The following is a 6,809-nucleotide window of genomic DNA, read 5'->3' on the forward strand; positions in this document are numbered from 1 at the left end:
TTACTCATTAATGCAGTCGACTGCAATATGTCATTCAACTATCGGATCCATTGATTCATATTTTGAATTTTGTTAGTGAGTAGTAGGAAAATATTCAATTCAAAGGTGCGATATTGGTTATTCGAAATATTGTGTGTTGTTTGACCAGTGGTGTTTTTTGATTTAACAATTTTTTCTTTGTGATTTGTGATTGCGGATATTCTCAAAAATTATCTAAATTTAATAAAATACAAACAGGAGAAAAGTACCTACAATTATTAAAAATGTAAGTTTTAAATTAATATTACAATTACTTATTTTGGTGCTTAATTTTTTCTATTATATAATAAGATGGTACAGTTTATTTTAAATTAATAATTAAAGATATTAGGTAGTGCAAAATTTGCTTATAGATAGAAAAAGTCAATTTATAGAAACATTTTAAAGTATGTAGTATACATATTTTTTTTATTCATTTATTTTGTTTATAACTAAAAATAAATATTGTTCAATATGATGTCATTTTCCGATTCACTTTCAACTTAAAATATGATCATTTTTTTTATTTATTTTATATCAGCGAACTTAACTGCAACTGCAATTAAGAGTATTTGTGTTTCTGACTCAAATATGTCACGATTGATAACATATTTCTTAGAAACTGGCCGTTATCGTGGTTTGTAATATTCGCCTTCGGATAAGAAAATTATGTTTATATGTTTAAACAATTGCAGAACAATCATGTGTTTTTGATATTTAGACGGAGTTTTTTTTATTTGAGTCATGAATGAATTTTGTTTGATTGCATTTTCGAAGTTTAAAGGGGTGTCCACACGTACAGGCTTTTCGTAGGGCTTTGAACCAAATTTAAACCTGGAATATGAATTATCCAACGATCTAAGCTCACGGCCACACAGAAAGCGTTTTTTGCGTTTTTAGCGTGAAGCGTCTTTAGGCGACTAAAACAAAATAACAGGATTATATAGGAGTGGCCACACCAAAAGCGTGTAACGTTCGGAGTGTCTCGCAAAAAACGCAAATGAAAACAAATCAGTTTGTTTTCTGTAGCGTCTTTAGCGTTTTCTTTAGCGGACGTTATATTTAATAATACAATAAAAATAAATTAAATAGTATGCATTTTTTTTCATTTTAGGGTATTATCTAAAAATATGTTTATAAAGAACATCTAGTGTTTAGGAAATTTGAAGGAAATGTTTGAAAAAGTGTAGTTTGAAATGTTGAAAAAGTAATAAATTAAAGGAATATTTTCTTACGCGTAAAAAATATTTTTTTTTATGCGCAAAAAGTGTTTTTTTTTCTGCGTAAAAAAAGTTTTTTTAAGAGAAACAAATAGTTTTTGGCGCGTAAAAAATAGTTTTTTGCGTAACAAAAGGTTTTTTACCAGAAACAATAAGTTTTTGACGCGTAAAAATTAATTTTTTACGTGTAACAAATAGTTTTTTACACGTAAAAAATATTTTTTTGGGGTAAAAAAGTTTTTTTACCAGAAACAATAAGTTTTTGACGCGTAAAAATTAGCTTTTTACTTGTAAAAAATAGTTTTTTACACGTAAATTTTTTTTGCGTAAAAAATGTTTTCTACCAAAAACAATAAGTTTTTAACGCGTAAAAAAAGTGTTTTTTTACGTGTAACAAATAGATTTTTACACTTAACAAATAGTTTTATACGCGTAAAAAATAGTTTTTTACGTGTAACAGTTTTATTCGCGTAAAATAATATAAATAGTTTTCTACGTGTAACAAATGTTTTTTTACGCCTAATAATTTGATCTAAGCCCGCAAATTCTTCAAATTATCGTTTCGTTACAACGAGCTCGTGTGTCACTGGCCATCTCACTAGCTCGTATGTCACAGCCTTGAATTTTTACTCCCAGCGCGCGTGAAGACCACAGCGCGTTTCACTCCAAAATGTTTCATAAATCATGTCCTAAAATTGCATTAGCAACTAGAGATATTTACTATTCTATTATATAATTATAATTATTGATTATATTATATTATAATTATAACAAGTACTAACCACAACACTACAACATAAAAAAACTATACACATATAAACTAAAATTCGTAAAATAAATAGCAAATAATAATTATTATTTTTACACAAACCACTGATACTAGCAGTAGATTGTGTTTGTCTCTGAACATATGCCCCGGCCCGTCTACAATTCAATCCTAGCATCTTTTATCTTCGTCTCTTCAACGCTAACGGCGCCGATCACGCCTATCCCTTTCTCACAGGATTGATTGTTGGACGGGCCGGGAATCCACGAGCTTGCGACGTTACTGATTGACATATTGATAGAAACTGCAGACCTGCCGCGTCTTTTGCGTATTTTTAATGGACACATATCGCAAAAAGCGCTTGAGACGCAAAAAACGCAAAACGCTAATAACGCTTTCTGTGTGGCCGTGGGCTTAGACACTCGAAGAAATTCATCAAAGATTTTCCTTGATTTATGTAAGAACAATCTTCGAATTGTCACGGGGTTTTTAACAGGACACTGTCTCCTCAATGAACACTTCAGTAGATTGAAGCTACGAAACAACGGCATATGCTGATTCTGTAGGGAAACGCCTCATTACTGAGTGCGCCAAGACGACAACCATTCGTGACCTAAACTTTGAAACCCTGAGGCTGTGTGATGAAGTATAACTCTAGAAAGGGGGACACAATAAATCCGTAAGGTCGCGGTGATTAACCCCCCTCCCATACATTCTACGTTCTACACCCTGTATATAGCGTATGTATATTTTCGAAATATCTCTAATTCCGCATTCCTCGAGTCCTCAACGTTGCGTTGGTTGGAAAGACATAAAAAATGGGATCACACACGTCCGTATATATGTTTCTACTTAGCCTGTATGTGTTCGTATGTCGTAACTAGACTCGTCTGTCGTCTATATCCATCTCTTCGAATTCCAGACGCAGTATTTATATACCGGGGAATCCGTTTTAATGACGCAGCAAGGTGTCACATCGAAAGTTCAGCGCACCTGAGCATTGCAGTGTTGTAATAAAAAATTCCGTTATCTTAATATTGTCTGTTGTAAAACAGAATAATTATTGTACAGTAACTGGCTAATATTAGGGTTTCAACAAAATATGAGTGGATACTACAAAAGACTAGGTAATAGATGTCATACATAGAATCAAATCCCTCATGGGCAGGACACCTGGCAAGAAGGACGGACAACGAATGGACCACAAAAATCACAGCATGGTACCACAGATTAGGCATACTATATGTATACAGATAAAAATCGTATCCCTAATTCGTGTAACGAGTAAAATTTCCTGTGCGCAAAAATAAACTCGCGTAAAATAACAATAAAAAGCGTAATAGAGAGATATCGCTAAACCGAATAGCGTGCATGGGCGTTAATAAGGCCAGGTGTTATTTCCTTTACGTGAGGTGGTATTAACTCTCTTCATTTATAGTTATCAGATCGGAAAGAATTCTGTTCGCGTCGCGTCCGCTATTTAAACTTAACCTAACTTTTCACACCAAAGGTTCCAACCCTCAACTGTAAACCAGTTATTTTACTTTGAAAATTTCCAAAAAAATGTTTTTTTTGGTTTAAATTTTGAGAACCACTAGATCTTTTCTTTGTTTTCTTTCTTGTAAATTTAATCTACTACCTATATGTTGTCATATTATCAAGAAATTATGGTTTTTAACTAAAAAAAAATATTCAAAATTTTCTGTTGAGGAAATTTTCTGTTGAGGGTCGAAACACGCTACCCATAAAAATATTTGCACTTATTTAAGACTCGCCCTGTATATAGTTAATGCAACAACCTTAATGAATGTTTCCATGACCGCTATATAAAAATATATACTTACTAAGGATGCAACGTTTAAATTACTCTATACAGAACCGGTATTCAGTTCAATGCTATCGATTTATAAATATAAACTTAATCATTGGCGAATGCTTTGTGTATTTTAAATTAACGCTAACAAACCAGTAGTCGTATATACAGTTCATTATGTAGGCTATAACAGATTTATAGTGTCGGTATTAAAAATAGATTAAAATTGTGTAAAATAATCATACAACTGGTTATACTATTAATATGTTGGTTCACCCTATATAGTGAAGAAAAAACTCTCTAATTTCTTTAATATTTCACACATTGATCATGCTATGTAACAAAAAAATCATTAATGGAAATTATGGAGACTGTTTGCACACAAATGAACAAAATGCAAGGCTTCCTCTTTCCATTCCGTACCTATAATATCCGATTGTCTTGGCGTATGAAATTGATTTTTCCATTATTTCCTTTTTTGAAGAGAACAGTAAATCGTAAAATGAATGGGTACTAAAAGAAACGGTATACTACCACTAATTTATACAATGTCTGTCATAAACCCGTTTAACGTTGATTATATACATAATACAAACTTTCCTCTACATCTTTTTTTATTCACGCATTTCCTTTTTGTGTCTACAGGGTCCGGCAATAGTGCGTCGGGCATCTGTATCTCCTAGAATAAAACTTGGGAATTTTGTTTTAGTGCCGATCTAAAGTATGTTCTTGGATGAATTTCAAGAAAATATCTTAACTTCTATAGGCGCTGGCTCAAAAGTGTGAGTGGATCGGGAAGATTTTTTTAATGGAATACCCTGTATATTATCCTTTCAATAGATGGAGAATTAAAAATGAATATTTTTGTATTTAGATTATTTCGAGTATTTTTGCACTTTATATTTGCATTAAAGATGTCCAAGCCAATGTTCTAATAGATGATACACCTATGGAGAGAGTACAAAAATATAAATATCTAGGCAGTTGGTTGACCGAAAACTTGGATCAATCAGCAGAAATATAAGCTCGAATAGAAATAGCCAGAGCATCCTTTGTAAAACTCAAAAAATATCTCTGCAGTGGAGACATCAACTTAAAGCTTAGATTAAGAGATTGATTTTTCTCTCATATTTTACCGTTAGAGCCATATGAAATAATACTGCGTATATCTGCGAAACCATAAAAAATTTTGAAATACATACTTTAAATACAAAAAATGTTAATTTTTTAATTCTCCATCTAATAAAAAATAATATATAGGGTGTTCCATTAAAAAAGACAAAGAAACATTATTTTATATTTTAGAAAGTTTGGCGTAGAATTTTGAACATCCTGTATGATCTAAGATGACGATATTTATAGCAAAGTTAAGTATAGACCGTCTATAGTAAATACCTAATATAGTTTTGATTTCAGAACAGTTCTTGTATTTGTAATATTTTTTTTAATGAAGGTTATTAGAAAAAATCCTATGTAGGTATTTTACCACTGCTAGAAAATCTGCAAAATAACTATTTCATTTTGTAGATTTTCTTGCAGTGGCTATATAGGATTTTTTTGGAGATATGAATGTGCCACACAGGTATATACATTTTTTACATACTTTAGGTTTACGTTTAAAAAAATTCCCAAGTTTTTTATTCTAGGAGCTACAGATGCCCGACGTACTATTGCCCGACCCTGTATATGGATATAAAAACTGTTCGATTGTTTAAAATATAAAGATTTTGTCCGGATTTCAGAGCTTACTTGTCCAAAATCATAGATAAAAGAAAATAACCATCTATTAACATCCAAAATTTCCAAAAACTTGTTTGGAAATCTTATATTTTATTTATTTAATTTTTCTCGCAGATACTAATCAACTTCTTACTAACAAGCGATCGTTAATATAAATTAAATACAGGTTATTTTCTATTAAAATATTTTTAGGATGTTAATCAAGCGTAATATCATCAAATTTAGAAAGTATTCGAACTCATTAAATCTTGTGATTGTCGAATTTGGTGGTCTGCGATACTTATCATTCTAATCATCTGGTATACAGGATGATTTTTTTATTAAAAAAACTCCGCCTTTCTTATTCCAGATCAATAAATAGAAATAGGATACTTAAGAGATTACTTTTACTTGCATTTACGTTTGTAAATGTCAGCAAGCTTATAAACAGTAAACATAAATAATTTTATTATGTACCGTTATAGAATAATTGCTACTTTACGGTGTTTTTTAAGCTGAGTGTTATGGTTATCGGAAATTAGTTTGCAGTTATATGCATACATGTAGTATACGTGTTTATTATAACGATACTACACTAATCTAGAGATTTCTGTGTTCTGGGTCTATTTGCAAATGACACTGATGGACCTTGTTTGGCCATTTTATCTGCATTCATACGTATTAGCAAATAATTAGAATAAAGTATATAAGATTAAGAAGTATGGCAACAATGCGTGAGATTTTTTAAAGCAATACATACATTATTAAACCAATTTATATTAATTACGTTTTTTTTTCAATAACTATGTCAATTGTACAATTGTCTAGAAATTTAATTGTATTCATTCTCATCTCTTCTGAGAACATGACAACAATATATTGCGTGATGCGAAATAACGTGCCATAATTTTAGTGCCTTTATATTTTTTTGTACACATTTTTTGTAAAATCATTGTGTTTGTGGTGACCTCAATGAATATCGGATATCGAATGGGACACAACAGAGTTAGAATGGTGTGTTACGCTGATGATGCTGCCATTATCGCGGAGACAGAGGACGATATGCAGAGACAGCTTCATGAAGTCTATCAAGCAAGCCAAGAATTAAATATGATTATCTCTAAAGAAAAAAAAACTAAATGCTTAACTTTCTCTAAAGAGCCGTAATATGCAAATTGTTAGTAGAAAACAAAATTATTGAGAAACGTCGTGCTACCACGATCCAGAGAAAGATCTGAGAAGCCAAATAAACAGATCAACGGCCATGTCAGGA

Source organism: Sitophilus oryzae, unplaced genomic scaffold (genome assembly GCF_002938485.1).
Source record: "Sitophilus oryzae breed Bouriz unplaced genomic scaffold, Soryzae_2.0 scaffold_1109_pilon_pilon, whole genome shotgun sequence".
NCBI classification, from domain to species: Eukaryota; Metazoa; Arthropoda; class Insecta; order Coleoptera; family Curculionidae; genus Sitophilus; species Sitophilus oryzae.